The following is a 19,454-nucleotide window of genomic DNA, read 5'->3' on the forward strand; positions in this document are numbered from 1 at the left end:
GAAATTGATATGAAAATTTCAAGATTTCTGACATGAGTGGTTAAAAAAAAGACTACCAATAGAAGAATAGATAGTTATAACGAATTATTAAAGATGACACTAGAATATGCTCTCGTTGTTTTTTTTGATATGGGTTACCCAAAATTATGTCACATCTGCTGTATCCTTGTATTGTATTTGATTTTATGTTTAGGCATAAAAAAAGTATTTTGAGCTTAATAGTTTTGGTCGGTTGCGCATAGAAAAGATAATGAAAAATGATTACTCAATAGAATTAAGAGGAATGTGAACCAGATGCTTTGAAGTATGAAAGCACACTTTTCCTTTCTCTGTTTCCGGCCCTGAGTTAAACAGCAGCGGCAAGGTCTCCAAAAAGATATAATTTCAAGTTTGTGGCAAGTGTACACTCTAATGTTCATTTCTGTTAAACTTCTTTAACAAAAAAAAAAAAAAAAGGACAAGAACGACGTGCTATTTTTTTTCATTTTATTTTTTTTGTTATTTTAAAAGTGATGGCACGTGGCTATTGTTTTTGTATATTTTTGTATATTTTCCACTTACCAGTCAGGTTCAAAATAATGTACTTGCTTCTTTGACTATAACTTACCATTTCCTTCTGATGTTTATTTGCTAGCCACGTCTGACAGGTATATCATTGCTATTATTTCAATTGAAACGTACCGAAGCGGCCATGACATGTGTATATTTTTAATCAGATATTAACCAGTTTTAATAAGCGTGCTAGAACAACGTTGAATGAAATTCATCTTGTACAAAATAAAATCTGCTTAATTTTCATTCTCATTGCATTTACAATCTTCTCTAGCGGTCGTCTACTAAATCCAAAGACAATAAATACACGTCTCCCGTGATTTTATTATGTTGAGGTGTAAAATGAATCTAACAAGCCTTTTTATGTAAACAGTAAAGATTCTTTTGAGTAATGACCATTATTAAATATAACAAATTTATTAACGCAAACATGCAGAAATGTCAAGAAGACAAAGTTATATATCAATTAGATAGAGAGCACGGATAAAACATTAGTTGTTTCCAACTGCACAACAAACAAATCAGATGATTGTAGTGCATATAACAAAATTCAAAATTAAATTAACTTACTTACATATGAAACTCAACTAAAATAAAGGAATAGTCGAATTCAATTGACTCTTAGAAGTAAATCTTATACTAATTATTAGTAAAATCTAGTATAAAATATACAAGAAAAGAAAAAAAAATTAAATAATAATTCATGTATAAATAAATAAGAAAGAAAAAAAAAATATAAAAAAAGCATGTACACAACCAGCATAGAGGCACACCCCTAGTCAGTACAGCATCAAGTTGCAAATGAACCCCTAAACGAGTGCAAACGTTGAAAAGCTTTTATGAAGTAAAAATAGCCAATCTTCCAAAGATTACCTGGTAAGGAAAAATCAAAGTAAAAAATTGATTATAAGAACATAGTTTTTTTTTACAATCTGAATACGGCGCACGCCTACGTCTTTAATTTGTTTCTTCTATTTTCTACAATTTCTTGTAAATAGCTTGATTGTGTATTACATATCTAATAGGAGCATACTGCAGTATTTTGTTTTTAGTTGAAAAAAGAAGAAAATGATTGTTTACCAATTCAAACCTATCAATAACATTCAGTCACATTAGATTAAGTAGATATAAAAATTGTCATAACGTATCTAATTCCTTTCTATAACGATATTTCATCAGAATCAAACAAAGCACTAAACACAAAGGACTAAACAGTAATAGAAGTTACCCTACCGTACCACACATTTTTGTCTTTTCTAAAGGTGGGCTATCTTCTCGCCTGGTTCGCATCTTTGCTAAAGGGACTAATAAGCGAGATTGAAAAAATAAAACAATTATAGAAACTAAACAATAATAGAAAATACACATATAGGTAAAAAACGGAGTCAAGCCTTATGTTACAGACATTGAAAAAACGTTCTTGTTACATTTACCACAAAGCGTATGTGTAAATTTGAAAAAAATTGCAATATTCAAAGTACGTTCTAAGTAATTTTAAAGAAGTAATAAAATACGTTTTTTATACGTCTAAATGGACGGAAGTTTATTGCGGGTGTCGTTTCTATTTTGACAAGCAAAAATACTAACCCAATGAAACCAAATAACATCTGGAGGTGCACAAACATGCTTTATATTGCTTGTCTTAAAAGAACATTTACGTAGGTTATTAAAAAATTTCCAAACTGAACATAAAGATGGCAGCAGTGGTCCATAAAAGTTGGGATATATATATTTTATGTGCCTGCGATAAATAATTGGGCAACGATTTTACTCCAGAAATTTAAAACCAAAATCGTAATTTCGGGTATTTATAGCTGCTTCATTTCCCACTCGCATTTATATTTGGCGTCCGGAATTCGGAAAAGCAAAACACAACCAATGGTCCCAGCGAAATAGATATTTATGTGCAACTGACGTATTTGTATAAAACTAATTTTTTTAACAACAAAAAATTCAAAAATTTAGCATTGGATTAAACAAATTTTCTAAGAGTTTATCGCATTTGCGTGCGTGTTCTATAAGCAACTGTAATCAGGTACAAACAACAAAGTGGTGCATTACTCACTAGTTTCTTTACACACAGTAGAACAATGTGGGTGAGTCGATGAAATTGAGTAGTGCCAGAGGTGATGGGGTTGTGATAGCAGATATTGCGCTGCTTATACATATATATATGTATATATATGTGCCATGTGTATATACATATATATATGTATATATTATGCCAATTTCTTCATTGTTTACCCTCCTTCAAATCTACGGCTGTCTTTAAATTTGCTTTTAATCCGTTGATAATTTGGCCCCTGTAACATTTTGATATTTCGCTTGGTTGCATTTGATGCGATTTATAAAAAAAAAAGCCAGTACAAAGTAAAACAAATAACAAAGAAATTAATAATTCGTGGATATGAATGTATATGAACACTAAAACGAACTTGTAATTTAACATTTACACAAAAAAAAAGAAGCAACGGTTGATCAAGTTGGTGTTAGACGTTTTCAACAGTAAACTGCTCTAGAATTATAGAAGATTGGAGCTTAAACGATAATCACATCCACGTACGTATATATAGCCAATATTAAAGCAGCAGTACAATAACATCACTCAATAAATCTCTGGCCTTATATATGTATGACAACACTGTTGACAGACCCATACGATTTTTGGATCGTAGCAGCCATTTGCTCATATTTTATTTTTAATATATAATATTTTCAGTTAAAATATTTTTTAATCCAATACAAAAAAGTTTTTTTATAATAATAAAACTTTGACAAGAAAAACTTATGATAATAAATAAAAAGCAAAGTTTTTTCATAAACACCTTACAGTACCAACTTTCAAACGGTACGCACCAATACTACATGACATTCATATGTTAATTATAGATTATTTCATTGACTTCGGCATCTCTTTTTTGTCGAAAACAACAATTTGTCAATGGTTTGCCGATTTTAAACAAGTTCTAAGGACGTCGGTGATGATGAACGTTCTTGTGGTTCGAATTCCGCAGTTGTCCACACATAAAAAAAGGCCCCTAAAGTCATTTTGGAAGAGCAAAAACTGAAGTTGCATGAGATAGGGTGACATCCTAAAGATATCGAAAGGCAGCTTATCTACCATTTTGCAAGAAAAGTTTTCCAAGAAAAATGTCTGTCCGAAATAGTGCGCAGCCTCCGCTCACTGTTGAGAACAATATGTTGATGACTCAAAGCCCTGTTTAGGAGACCTAAAAAGGATTTTTTCATATGATATGTGGCAGTGCCAGAAATATAGGCTCATAATTGCACTCCTTACCTGATTCGGCAGTCGATTGCGTAGACAGCAACCGCACAAAGCAATCAAGAAACGAATGTCGCGAAAACAATTGCACGTAAACTAATGGTGGAAAGCTCACAAAATACTGACATGTCTCATTTCAACGTTGGTGCAGGGCCCATCAAGGGTCCGTCAACATTGTTCTCTTATATAACAGATCGTAGACTTATTGAGTGATATTATATGTTTTGTGGATTAAACATATATTTCACATAGTGGTTATACAGAATTTGGAAAACAATTTCCCTATTTCCTATCTACCACAAAAATTTACCATGGTTCTATTACAAAATAAAAGAAAATTCCTTGCGTGTGCCGTGTATCAGTTACGGCAACCTTGTCGTGATAAGGTTTAGCATAAATTACATATGTCTTCTAAACCTGCTCAGTCGTTGCTGTCTATTATTTTCACTTGTTTTTAGATATGACAATAACTTTTTTATAATTACGAACAAATAGAAGTTCGCAATGATCGAAGCCATACGCCGTATATATTCAGCATGACGTTAATTCATACTCATACCGAAAGGGATCATGTATCTAAATGGTCCATCTTCCGAAGGATATATTACTTATATATTACTTTAACGACGAAAAGGAAAGAAGGATTTACTAATCTAATTTAAATAACAACATCAGAGTACCACTGCAAAATGTTCTTTAGAAAATTATTGCAATTTCGCTTTTCACTGCACCAATTACGTTATTATAAAGAGAAATCAACGAAACCAGGATACGGGATCATTTTTAATCATGAAACTCATAAAATTTGGTGTCTATTTTAATTGATAACAAAGCACGCAACTGCTACTGTTAATATTAACATTCAAAGAAGTACTTCCGCTTTCCCAATTCTTTTATTTATTAAATCTACTTCGTAAATTTCAATATTACCATTCGCGCAAGGCATGAATTTTGTTTCGTAAGAATCGCGGAACACCAGCCAATGTTGAAAAGGTAGATTTGAACAAGTAAAAAAATTGTATTCGTTCGTGACCGAATCTTCTATACTCACCACCGTTATCTTAAAAAAAAAATAACAAATTGCAAAAACTAAATCTTGATACTATATAATGCGGAGTGGGCGCGACTAATTTTTTCTGTTTTCGAAATAAATATTTTCGTCACATAGGCATGTGCGCGTTGTAAGCGTGTCGTTGGAAACGTTTAAGCCATTTCCAAATTCTTTTGCGAATTTGTAGCCGATATTTTCATTTTCGCTAGTGGGCGAATGTTTACCACAAATACAACACCCCAAATTTGAACCAAGAATTTATACACGTTAGAGGGTTTTGAAGCTTGTTTCTGCGTCTTATAAAGGAGTAGAGAAAGAATTAAACTTAGATACACTATTCCATCGGCTAGGCGTGATCAATTTCTTCTATTTTTATAGAGATACTACAGCACTACCCATAAAATAGACAGTTATTTGCTATAGCTTATGAATAATGAGCAATAAGCCAACTTTTTATTACTGTTAAAAAATGGAGTGTTTTCAGTTCGCGTGGTGCTACGGGCGAGTTCTTCGACCGATGTGGGCAGTTTTCAATACAAACTTATGGGGAAGAACTTCCATTGTTTACGCTAAATTTGAAGTCGATATTACACAGGCGGACAGAGAGCAAGGTGGACAGACGAGCATGCTTAAATCCATTCAGGATTTGATGCTGATCAAAACTATGTGTGGTCTCTGAAGCTTTCTTTTGAGCGTTGTAAACGTTTTCACAAATGAATATATCTTTCGGCGACGGGTATATAAGAAAAATTATTAATAAGAGGTATTACCTCCCGTAGTCTGAGTAGCAATTTTCATTCGATTTTTCATTGAATAAATGAGTTGATTATATAATCCTACGCTATCCTGTACCATTCTTCCTTAGAATCTCTCCAAGACTGGTAGGCGCCCCGTGGTTCGTACTCATTTCTTCAGCTCGTCGCATAGGTGCTTACTGGAATTAAAATGTGGGTGTCGAGCAGGCCAAGCTGTAACCGGTACAAGCATAATGTGTTTTTCAGAAGCTAGCAGTCTGTACTTGGAATTTGGTTTAAATTATATTTGCAACTTAAATTTAATTTAATAAATAGTTAGGTTCGAAAGCAACGTGTAGGAGGTGTGAGACTTTTTTGCTCTCTATTGAAGCAATTGCAACCTTTGCCTATAATCTTATATGTACTTTGATTTTGTTTTATATAATGTACGCCGAAAAAGTTGGATATATATTATTTTACAGTATAGGAATCACATTTCTATGTTTCGAATTATCTAGGAACCGGTCTGTCTTAATTATGATGTTAAATACGTAGGTAATACGCTTTATTTTTCTGCTGATTTAATTAACTTTGGACGAGTTTCGTCGAAACCGTTTGAATTTAATTGCACGGCAGCTTGTTAAAATTTCGGCATAATCCAGAAAGCAACTGCCTTCAAAAGCTATTTAACAATGCTTACAACGTACATAGCAACGCATAGTGCAGAGTGTAGCATTACTAATAGTTTGTGTATTCGCTGCACCATAATGCATGCTAAATTTGAGATGTTCTGTTTTAAATTTCCTAACAGCTCTTATTGGAACAAAATTGTCAAAAGATATCTTTCATTTACTACTGGGTACCATCGGTTCATAAAAATTAGAAAATGTAGATCCTTTGACTGATATAGAAGTGTTATTCGACCAAAGACCACATTCTACCCTGCACATTAAGCTTCCCATGAATGAGCCTACAACACCGTTAGGTTTTATTAAAAGATAATACAGACAGTTCGGCGACCTATACATTACAGAACGGCTCTACAGGAACTTGGTAAGACTAATACTTGAATATTCCTCGCTTGTGTGGTGGTTTTACTACAGATGTTATGTAGATTAAATATTCAAAGCAATTTCGGTTCCTTGTCCTCAGAAATTTGGGTTTAGATCTTCTCATCTCTTTGCTCCTGTTATTTAATGTCGTATTTATGTATTGGTTTATATATCACCTTCCGCAATTTATGGTTGTTTTTATTGTACAACTTGCTACTACTAGCCTACAGTTCCCTTTTCTCGGGCTGTATAGAATAAAGGACGTACAAAACGGAGCGTCCATGCACAAGTCTTCTAGTTTTGCTTTCGTCTAATGTTTTGTAGGTTTGAATTCTTAGTTTTGAGAGAGTAAAACACTGCTCTGTTCACAGTTGGTGCTCGAACATTCTAATCATATTAAATGAATGATTAAACATATTGGCGAATTTAATACGAATATATAAAGTTTGCTAAGAAAAAAGAGAAAAAATGTTGTTGTAAAATTGTAGGAAATTCATCATCGTCGTATATCAAGCGATTATATAAACTTGCCTAATATATAAGTTGTCCTACTCATCACCTTCGCCATCTTGCAATCATCTGCTATTGTGTGGTTCTAAAACTGTAACAATTTCGTTTTCGTAAAACCAAGTGGTTACATATTTCTATTCCGTATTGGTTTTCTTTTACACATTAACTTCGCTACTTACAATTATTGATTGTTTTGTTTTTGTACATCGTCAGCAAATTCATATTCGTTGTTTATCAAGCAGTCACATAATCGCAACCAACAGCATTTTTGGCTTATTAAATTCATCATCTTAAAATCATCATAAGTTTAAAGGGATTAAGGTAACAGCGTATCACCTAGAAAAAGAATATACCTTGTGTCAAAACCCTCATAGAAGTAAATGGAAACAAACAAACTTATAAATTTTTGATTTATTCCGCCCAGACGACTCCACTTTGGTGACCTATGGGACGCCAGAGTCAAATCAGCCAAGGCTCATATTAATCGGACTCTCCCTAATATTCGCCTAACCTGTGAAGAAGTTGTCACTGCTCTAATCAAAATCGGGGCGATCCTAAATTCAAAGTCATCCCCACTAGTGTCATCTAACCCTAACGACTTCGAGGCAGCTTTGAAACATTGGACTTAATTCACTTCTACAAAACAACGCGTTCGGTCTGTGAGCACTGATACATTAAGATAACATTCCTCCTCAAAGGTGCCTTATGGGTAGAACAGTCAGCATTATTCCTAGTTGAGGCTGTAGAATCAAAGTTGCCGTTGTCAAAACTATAAAGGGCATTATACTCCGATTAGCAAATCCGCTTTCTTGGTAAATTAAAGAAGCCCTTTGAGGGACCGAAATTTTAGTGAACGCAAAATTTGTGAATTGGTTTATACTTCATATTTCGCAATTTATTATTGCACGAATTGCTGCTATTAGGCTACTGTGCATCTATGTCCCGTTTTCTTTGGTTATATCGATTAAAACAGAGACAAAGCGAAACGTATATGCACAGAATTTTTAGTTTTTGTCTTCGTCCATTGTTTTAAGTCTGTAGTTTTAAAAAATAAATCATTGATTTGTCAGCAATTGATGAGTGCGTATTGCGAATTTTTTATTTCTCGTCTTCTCTTGTTTTTTTGCCTTTCTTAGAATTTATGGCTTTTTTATACTGCCGGTTGATTCTAATCATATTGAGCAAATGTTCAAACAGCTTTACCATGAAAATAGTAGGCGAAACTTGGATTTTTTTAATTCTTCTATATGTTGCAATTTGTGGTTTAGATTATATGTGATAAATATAAGGGTACTAATTATGTATGATGTTAACTAGGTCTCATTTTCGAGCTTCGACCTCTTTATCTTTATGTATGTACAAGAGGTGCGAGTAACGCTATCCCAGAATTGTGAAAACCACAATTGCTGACGCTTTGCGTTAGTTTGGTTTTTCTGAATTAGTGTTGCTTGTGTTGAGTTACATTTATAAGAGAAAACAGTTGTAAATTGAAAATGCGATCAACATTGTTTACTTGCAAATAGCTAAACAAAAGCCAAAATTTTAAATTTGTGAAAGGTTAATAAATTAATTCTTTTTTCTACTTTTTATTTCATATCATTTTATATATAATTTGCTAGATTTATTCCCATATTTTTATTATTAATTAATATTAGGAAAGCGCAACGGAACAGTGAATAATAAAAACTCATCATCTGAATATACTAGTCTTATCCCCTGCTGGTCCAATCTATTTTACTAAACGAAAAAATACAAGGCGAAAACTATTGTTGAGAGATGCATTGGTGTATGTAAAGCTTAGTATTAATTTCAATTTACAAAAACTTAAATTAAGCTTTTATATGTTTTAAGGTTGATAGCCGTAGTTTAATAGAAGAGCGGAACAACATATACGATCCTAGTAAAATGGAAGAATTTGCAATTGTTTGTGCAGCCCTTTACAATAATTGCGGGCACTAGAAATTGCAAAATCTGGTATTTCAGAGTTAAAAATGTGGGCGTTTCGCTAGAGGTCTCTCAGTTGAGGTGAATAAGTGAGAACCCGCATCTCTTTTGCACTTGTAAATTAAATTGTAACGAAATAAACAATATACGGAACAAATCCAGTTTAAATAAAATTAAAAAGTTGGCTTTTATTTTCAGAAATTGAAAAAGGAAAAATTTGATTTTAAAACATTATCCTGTCTTTATAGGTAAATTCATACATTAGTGTAAAAATATATAAAATAAAAATAAGAAGACTAAATTCAAAGTTTAAACTCACAGCGAAAATAATAAATGAAAATAAAAACGAAAATTGGGTCAACTTAATTTGAAATCGTTCTTTTCTTCGACCAGCTGCAACTTGCTGTGATGGAATGACTTAAAGTCGTGTTCAATTTGCGTTAACAACTGCACCATCATTATCTGCGTCGCGATCTATGACATGAAGCTTCTTAACATATATAAAATTACAAAACAAACCAAAAATTTTACACACGTACACACATGTACTCACGGCTGCGTTTCACTTATGGACGGTCATCGTTTGCAAAGTTTCAGCTGGTCCGACAAACACAGACAACTCTTCCTCGTCACCGATGCCCGCCTCTAAATTTGTCAGCTCGATCATTCTCTCTTTATCCACAACTAGTACCACTTGCTCCCTTGGGTGAATTGTACAGAATATTTGTTGGCGCTCAATTTTCCTTTCGTATTTTATTTGTAGTCCGGCCAAAGTCACTGTACAGTGTAGTCTCCAAGTACACTTTTTGACGTCATAAATCTTTTAATTATTCGCAATTGGTTCCTACATAAAACATTCGTAGTATAGTGAGGTTTCTAATGTCACTCTTTCTGCTTTATCCTGCTTAACTTGATAGATGTGAAACCTTTTGTCACTTCAAAGTTCTACTACTAACTTTTTGTAATTTAATTTTTTAGTAGCAGCAATAGTTGAAAATCCGTTATCATTCGTTTTATGTCATCAAAATCGGGATTTGTGAGGAGTTTGGACATATTTTGGCTTCATTGCCATCATTGTTATTATTATTATTATCATTAATAACATTGCTTCAAGTGTAGAATAGAAAACCGATCAGCAGAGGTTGTGTTGACAACTCTTGAATGAGCAGTGTGTAGTTATTCTGTAAGGTTTGTGCGAGTCTTTTGTTGTTACGAACATTTTAAAAATTTTTTTGCTTACAGACGAACGCTGCGAATCCTTTGAATTTTTGTCGTGATTGGAGACTTTCGATGGAAATTTGCTCCGTTCTGCAAAATTAGCACTATTTTTGGCTGATAAATCAAGCAGTAACGCCAACACTATTTAAGCAACACTGTAATATGTGACTTTTCTTTTTAAGGAAAAAATCATTATTTTCATAGAACACGACTAAATCGTGACATGTTTGCGAATTCTCTTAGTTGTTTTAAACGCACACACCCAGCACAACTATTTTCGCAATAGATTGAAGCGATTATCGACATAAATTTATAGCACGAAAAAAACGTCTTGCTTTGAGCAGTTGCCAAGTTGCCAACTGAAAAATGGCTAAGTGTTATCAATTAAAATGATACAGTTTTGATTCATTGAAATTCTTTTAACGTTTAAGAAAAGTGACTTTTAATATTAAGGAAAAACGCTAGCGTTTTCAACCTTGATTTATTATTTTTGAACTAAAGACCAAGTTTAACGTTCCAGTAATGAACATACATGAACGTACATGGCTTAGTTAACCTTAGTCATTTCTTAGTTCGTTTGTTTTCCACATACACCGCATCCGTATTTTAAAAAATTTCCCCCTAAAAATTTATGAAAACAGGAGTCGAATATTTGGAAGAAAATGAATTTTCGTCAAGTTTTGTGGAGAGGACAACAAACTTACATTTCATGATGTATTTAAAAAAGCATTGATAGTCGAAAAGAAGATTTCATTTAATGAGAATAATGTTGACAATCTTGATAATTGCGTTAACAAATTGAGCCGTAATAAATATCACAGAAACAAGGAGAAAAAGAACGTCAAGTAAACGAAATCGACTTACAAAGAGATTATACAAACGTTATTGATCAAATTAAAACTGAATTCTTCCAAGCATTTAATGACCAATTGGAGGCTTATAATAGTACCAGAATCGTATTAATCGTCGATCGAAATGCCAAACCAATTGTCTTTAACCCTAGACCATTGACACTAGCTTAGAAAGAAAAATTGAACAAGAGCTAAATAACTTAATCAAATTAGGTGTTCTAAAGCGAGTAAACGATTTAGATTGGGATACACTCTTTGTACTAGTTGTCAGTGTACCAAAACTGTATGGGGCATCTATAAATTCGCCATTAGTAAACATTTGGTGGACTTCAAATATCCACTGCTACCAATTGATGAAATATTAGCACATTTAGGAGGTTGTACAATTTTTACCAAACTTGATCTATCGAACGCATCCACTCAACTTGGATTAGGTAATCAATCTTAATTGCTTTGTACTCGGAGCAGGCATATAGAAAAGTTTACTACGTGATATTTCTAATATTGTGATTTATCATTAAAAGTGGTTTCCCAAAGTTGCAGACAAGCGGTCTTAAGAAAAAATGCTTCATCATTCGGTCTGCATTATAATATCTGGAATTTACCTTTGACGGTTGTGGATAAAAAAACTTAATGATCATATTTCGAACGGAATAAACGCTCTTATACCAAACAATACGAGCTCTCATCAGAGTGATTAAGTATTACTTCAAATGTATATATTGTAATAAAATTAGAAAACGCTAATGCAACAATGTGTTGTGTTGACCAAATGTATTGCCTTATTATTAGGTAGGATTCCTTATGAATCCTTCCTTGGCAGGGGTTCTTGAGGTGTAGGTGTATCCCTATTCTGCTCGGCTGCAGAACGCCAAGTCTATCCGTCTCATGTAGTGCCAAAAGAATTCGGCAAGAGACGGTCCCTAGTTAAAACTTAGGCGGATTTAACGCCTTTTGTATGTGAGCGAATAAAACGCTTTGATTATGAATTGCTTTCAGAAAAACAATTAATTTCTTTATTTCTTTAAGTGCCTTATTTATACTTAAATCTACAGGTGATTTTATGCTACGTTAACACTTATTTTAATTGGGGCGCCTGGCATCGTATTGCATTTCGTAATGCAATACCCAGCCAGTTGAAGTGCGACAAAATTTTTGTTTTACTTTTTGTTACAGAATTATACAAATTCAGCATAATTCTGTCGCACTTCAAAGTGGATGCATACAACGGTATGCGATCACACTACACCCTTACCGTTTTAGAGAGAAAATTGTTAATGTTTTTATAGAAGTTAACAATTTTCTGTTATGGAAGAGAATTTTTAAACGTAATTTTTGTTTTTTCATTTAATATAAGTAAATTCTTAAGTATATGGTGTTTATTTACAGCTTTGTATGCTTAGTTTTAATTAGATTTGGGTTATAATTTTTCTTAAATAAATTTAGTTTACATCTATTGTATTGTATCTCTTAATTAAATTTTTATGTACAGTTTTTGGCTTATCTTTCATTTGTATTGTGACATTGGGTTCTTTGATATCTATTACTTCATAGGGTCCTTCATAGGGTTTATCTAATCTTTTCCTGTTGTGTTTCTTTAATAAGATTTGATCTCCTATGTTTATATCGATTGGATTAGTGTAATGTTCTTTTGTTAATTGTGTTCTTGCTGCTTTTACTTTTTGTAAAAATCTTTTAGCCTTTTCTAAAGAATATTTTAATTTTGTTTTTAACTCATTTATGTACTTTTCTGGGTTGTATGTAGGATTTGAATTTAGTATTTTTTCGTTGGGCATGTATGGCAATTTTCCATATATTAGTTCGAAAGGTGTATATTGTGTTTGTACGTGGGGGGTAGTGTTATATGCGAAAGTGTAGTATAGTATCCATTTATCCCAATCATTTTGTGTTGTAAAGGCTAAAAAGTATTCGTTAAGAACTCTGTGGTTTCTTTCAACTGTACCTAAGGTTTCGTGGTGGTAGGGGGTTGAGAACTTTTGTTCGATATTAAGTAACAGACAAATTTCTTTTACTAGTTCATTATTGAACTCTGTTCTTCTGTCAGATTTTAATGTTTTAAATTGGCCGTATTTAAGTATTACCTCTTCTATTAGAATTTTGGCAATTGATTTTGCGCTTTTATCTACAATAGGATGTGCGATTATATACTTTGTTAATTCGCATTGGATTGTTAATATATATCGGAAGTTATTTGAAGGTTTTATTGGTCCTACTGTGTCTATACTTAGTGTTTCAAAAGATGTGGACGGTGTATCTGTGATTGTGAGAGGTTCTCTGTATGTTTGGTTTGGTTGCTTGTTTGGCAAATGTGGCATTGTTTTATATAATTTTTTATCATCTTGAACATATTGCGCCAGATGTATTTTTGGCTTAATTTTTGGAATGTTTTTCTTATTCCGAAATGTCCTGAGTGTGGGCAAGTGTGGTATTCTACTATTAATTTGTACTTTTCTTCATCATCGTATATTCTTTCTCTTTCTTTGTATAATAGTATATTTATGCGGTTTCTTTTAATATTGTTGAATTTTTCCTTTAATATCTCTTTGGATATGTATTTAAATATATCATCTTGTAGACTTAATGCATAGTCTAAGAAATTTAACTTGTTCAGTTTTGATGTCAATTTTTCCAAGAGCGCATCGAAATGGTCTGGATATTCATTGCATCTCACACGTGTGCAGTTTAATTCTTTTACATTTTCAATTATCATATCTTTTATACCGCTTTCGAATTTGAATTCTAATTTTCTTGTGTTCTTGATATCATTTATTGACGTGCATTCCCACATATTTAGTTGTTCATTTAAGTTTTCTTTTGCCGATTTGTTTCTGGTTATTACTAGTGTCCTTTTTATCCGTTCTTGGTCTTCTTCTTTGGATGTTGGAATCATTTCTTTTAATATCTCAGAATTTATATTTATCCTTGATAAGGCGTCAGCGTTAGTGTTGTTTGACCTTGTTTTGTAAATTATGTTGAAATCATAGTCCGATAATTCTATTCTTATTCTGGTTAATTTTGAGGTGGGGTTTTTGTGAGAGAATAGTGCCACTAATCGTCTGTGATCAGTTATCACTGTGAATTTTTTACCGAATAAGTAGGGTCTGAAATGCGTTATTCCAAAGTGGATTGCGAGTAATTCTTTTTCTATTATTGGTTTGTTTTTTTCGTGTTTGTTTAGGGATTTGCTTGCGTATGCGATGGGTAAGTCTTGACCTGTTTCTCCTTGTGATAGTACTGCTCCTAAGGCGTAATATGATGCATCAGTTGTTAAAATGAAGGGTTTATCGAAGTTTGGATATTGTAATATGGGTGGGGATATTAGTTTATTTTTGAGTTCTAGGAATGCCTGATTACATTGGTTTGTCCAGTCGAAGTCTTTTCCTTTTTTGAGGAGATCGTTTAGTGGTTGTGCTATGTTAGCAAAGTCTTTTATGAATTTCCTGTAATAGTTACAAAATGCTACAAATCTTCTTACTTCGTCTATATTTTTGGGTTGGGGGAAGCTTTCTATTGTTTCGTATTTAGCAGGATCTGGTTTTATGCCTTCGGGTGTTATTAGGTGTCCTAAATAGGTTAGTTCTGGTTGTAGGAAGTTGCATTTGGATGGATTTAGTTTAAGGTTGTATTTGTCAAGTCGTTCTAGTACTCTTGTTAAATTTCTGTTGTGATGTTCGAAACTACATCCGTGTATTATTATGTCGTCTACGTATAAAAATGCTTCGGTGTCTAGTCCTGATAAAGCTATAGTTAACATTCTTTGGAAACTGTTGGACGAAATTTTTAATCCAAATGGAAGTCTCGTGTATTGATAATGTACGTTTGATGTTGAAAAGGCGGTTAAAGGTCGCGAGTTTTTGTTAAGTTTTATTTGGTGAAATGAGTTTGTCATGTCCAAAGTGGAGAAATATTTTGCTCGTCCTAGTTTATCTAAGATGTCTTCTAATCTTGTAAGGGGGAATTTGCCGTTTACTATTTTTTCGTTTAATTTTCTGTAGGCAGCTACTAGTCGCCATTTTTTTATGTTTGTCTGATTTTTTTTGGGTACCAGTAAGAGTGGTGAGTTGTAGGGGCTAATTGAGGGTTCTATAATGTTTTGTTGTAATAGTTCTTTTACCTGAGTATGTATGGTGTCAGTTTGTGTGTGGGATAATTTGTAGTTTTTTATGTATACTGGTGTGTTGTCGTTTGTTTCTATATTTTGTGTATAAAAATTGTTTGCTGTGAGTGGTTCATTTTCTAGGTAGAATACTGTTTGAAATTTTTTGAAAATTTTTATGAGTTCTTGTTCTTGAGAGTTCTTGACGGTGTCTAATTTTATGGATTGTAATATTTTTTGGAATCGTTGTTCATGATATTGAGTGTATATTGGTGTTTTGTATGATTTGGTAGGTATGGAGTGATTCGGTGTTGATATGGAGATGTTGTATTGTGGTTTCTTCATCTAGTGTATTTAATATTTTAATGTGTTTTTGTCCGTTTTTTGGTATTATTGAATTGGCTAAAAATATTCCTTTTTCTATTTCTCTATTTAATACTAAAGCATCGCTGTCTATTTTGATATCTATGGGGACTATAATTTCGCATCTTGGGGGAAGAAGTATGTTATTTTTATTAAGTATTTCATCGTATATGGGGAGTTGAATTTGGTCGTCGTGGGTATTAACTGTAAGAGGGAAATTTTCATAATTTATATTGCAAGCATATTTGTGTAGGAAATCTCTTCCTATGATTCCATCGGTTTTTATCGGGAAGTTCTGGTCTACTAATTGTATTTTATGTTGAGTGATTCCGTTTCCTAGATTTATATTCAGGTGTGTGGTTCCCATTGTTTCTACATGTTCGCTGGTTATTCCTGTTAAGTTGATACTTTCTGCGTTGTTTAGTGGGTAATTTTCCAGAAGGTGTGCTTTGCAGAGGCTGATGTCTGCTCCTGTGTCTAATAGAAATGATAGTTCTGTTTTTGTTCCTTTTTTAATATCTAGTAATATGTAGTTTGATAGTTTTCAGAGGGAGAAGATATGGGAGGTGGTTTGTTTTGTGTACTCGGTGGATGCCTGGTTTAAGTGTTTTGTCCCGAATTCAGGGGCATCGTCAAGGAATCCGGGTGAAATCCGTTTCCGTGGTCTTCTATTGCGTGTACGCGGTTGTTTTCGTTGTTGTTTCTTTGAAATCTGGTATTATTTTGATTTCGATAGTTGAAATTCCTATTGCTGTTATTGTTTCTATTGAAATTGTTGTTTTTGTAATTGGTATTGGGATTATTATTATTAGTTCTGTTAGAATTGTTGTTATTATTATAATTTCTGTTTTGGTTATTATATCCTTGGTTGTTTCTATTGGGATTGTTATTATGATATTGATTTCTGTTGTTTTTAGAGTATGAGTTTCTGTTGTTGGTGTAGCGATTGTGTAAATTTTTCTTTTGATAATTTATTCTCATTACCTGTGAATTTATTTGGGTCGCACTCTCGTATTGTAGCGCAATATTAATTGCTTCCGAAAAGGTTTTTGGTTGGGCCGCAAAGATAGTGGGTTTAATATAGTCATCGAGACCGTTTTTGAATATGGTTAGTACATATGTATCGTGGATACTGGTAATGATGGATTTTTGTTCGCTAGTGGAGTTGGGGCCTAGTTCTTTAATTTGGAGGTTATTTAGATCTGCTGTTATGTTCAGAATTTTGTCTTTGAAACGTGTGATTGTGCCTTTTTGTGTTGTTTGGTTTAAAAGTGAGTGTAGTTGTGGTATTGTTTGATTTGTTTTAAATTTATTTTCGAGTGTACTTTTTAGTTGTTGTAGTGTTGTTGGGATATCATTTGCAAGAGCGGTTTGGACGTTTGATGATAGTTTGCAATAAAAGGTGTACTCTATTAATTGTGGTTTGGCTTCTTCTTTTAGGGTTCTGTTTATTATTTCAACAACTTTTAAGAAACAGTTGATATCTTTGTAATTGCTGGTGAAAGTGGGTATGGATTTGGAAGCTATTTCTAAATTAAAATCCATTTTTGATTCTATTATATTGTCTGTTTTGGTGGGGTTTATGTCTTCTAGTGATTCTTTGGTAGCTTCGATTTCTATCAGTTCTTTTGCTGTGTTATATTTTTTTTTGAATGCTTCTATTTTACTCGTTAGGTTTGGTTGCTCAGGTTTAGTGTTAGCTTCTAATATGTTACGGACCCTGGTTCTATAATTTTCTAATTCTTCTAGTTTACTTTCGATTGTTTCCTTTTTGTATGTTTTATTTCCTAACTTTCTGAGGTTGGAAATTATTCTATCTATGGAGATATTAATCTCGTCCATTCTTTCCATTAAAATATACGTATTTATATTTGAATGTATGTATTAATTTTTTAATGTATTTTTATAAAATTATTCTTGAACTTAGCTTGGTAGGATTGTAAAAAAAAATTTTTTTTTTTATATTATTAGTTTTGTTGGTTTTCCTTTCTTGGAACCATCCTTCTAGATTGTCGATCTCTCTCCAATACTGGGAGGAGACGTTTCACGGGATGGGGTGTTGAACGGCCTTTTTTAGGAAGTTGAGGCGTTTTCTGTTTTTGGTTAGTTTGCCTCCTCTTTTTCTTTGGGGTGGTATTTCAGTCAACTGTGCTTCTTTTCGGGATTGTTGTTTTTCTAGGTATTGTTGTATAGTAATTTTCTTTGGACCTTCCGACGGCATGCTGTAGATGGTTGTTTGGCTCAACGATATAGGCGAGTACGATTGCGGGGACGATTGCAGGTAATCAAAATTATTGTGACGGCAGGATCGGTCGCAGGACTGTCATTAATGATATAGGCTAAGAGTTGCCAGGATCAGATCAGGATCGGTCGCAGGATCGGTCGCAGGACCGCCATGTAATAAAATTAGAAAACGCTAATGCAACAATGTGTTGTGTTGACCAAATGTGTTGCCGTATTATTAGGTAGGATTCCCTATGAATCCTTCCTTGGCAAGGGTACTTGAGGTGTAGGTGTATCCCTATTCTGCTCGGCTGCAGAACGCCAAGTCTATCCGTCTCATGTAGTACCAAAAGAATTCGGCAAGAGACGGTCCCTAGTTAAAGCTTAGGCGGATTTAACGCCTTTTGTATGTGAGCGAATAAAACGCTTTGATTATGAATTGCTTTCAGAAAAACAATTAATTTCTTTATTTCTTTAAGTGCTTTATTTATACTTAAATCTATGATTTTATGCTACGTTAACACTTATTTTAATTAGGGCGCCTGGCATCGTATTGCATTTCGTAATGCAATACCCAGCCAGTTGCAGTGCGACAAAATTTTTGTTTTACTTTTTTTTTGTTACAGAGTTATGCAAATTCAGCATAATTCTGTCGCACTTCAAAGTGGATGCATACGACGGTATGCGATCACACTACAATATAAACAATGTCAAGAAGCTTATGATAAAATCAAAACAGACATTACCTCAAATTAGGAATTGGTTTCTTAGAATCCAGAATTGCCAATAATATTATAATAACCAAAAGTGAAAAAACTACAAAGCCAAAACAGCAAAGTCGACAAATCTACAAAATTAAAATAATATTTATTGGGTAATCAGTTTACTACTAATCTCTACCTTCGGTGAACAGAAAGATTACAAATAAAGGCTCTAGCACGCTTACAGAGATGGGCAGTAGGATTATCTGAGTTTAGCTACACTCTTGACCAAATTAAAGCATCTTGTAGTGGAAGTTCAGATGGTTTATCTGGAAAGTGGAAACCAATTATATTTAAATTCCAAGGATATTGCACCTGAAATTTGTAAAAATCCAATTCCTTCTAAATTGAGTAATGCAATTCTTCAAGGAACGACCGATGAATTAGAAGATATTGATTTTTAGTCTTTTTGAAACAAGCCAATGAAGTTGTTGGTAGAAAATAATTACGTTCTGTGGAGATATATTATTATTATTATTTTAATTTTAGACTAATGAATTGAATTCTTAGACTAAAAAAAGAGACATTGAGCACTAGCAACACAGGCTATCGGCTCTAATTTAAATAAATGGATATTAGATAATAAGCTTAGTAGTATTAATAAAGTAAAATATTGAATTGATATTCTGTTCTGAAGTTGATTGTAGAATGTTCAAAGGGTTAATCGTTCCAAATGCAATACTTCTAGCCAAGGAAAAGTTGAGGCAGTCGCAGAGAATGTGCTTTATAGTAAGAGTTTGTCCACAACAGCAGATTGGGGGAGAAGACTTCTTCAGGATCCATTGGTGAGTTGCA

The 19,454-nt window shown here is 33.2% G+C and overlaps 1 long non-coding RNA gene across 1 annotated transcript; it reads right to left on the bottom strand.

Annotated features, from left to right (window-relative positions):
• Positions 1-7,085: 7,085 nt before the first annotated feature.
• On the bottom strand, positions 7,086-9,959 carry LOC119643541. Its single transcript, XR_005248326.1, has 3 exons — positions 9,666-9,959; positions 7,362-7,518; positions 7,086-7,273 (listed from the first exon to the last, which is right to left on the bottom strand). It is a non-coding gene; the product is annotated as an uncharacterized LOC119643541 (long non-coding RNA).
• Positions 9,960-19,454: the final 9,495 nt, after the last annotated feature.

The sequence above is a fragment of the Glossina fuscipes genome, unplaced genomic scaffold (genome assembly GCF_014805625.2).
Source record: "Glossina fuscipes isolate IAEA_lab_2018 unplaced genomic scaffold, Yale_Gfus_2 61185, whole genome shotgun sequence".
In the NCBI taxonomy this organism is placed as follows: Eukaryota; Metazoa; Arthropoda; class Insecta; order Diptera; family Glossinidae; genus Glossina; species Glossina fuscipes.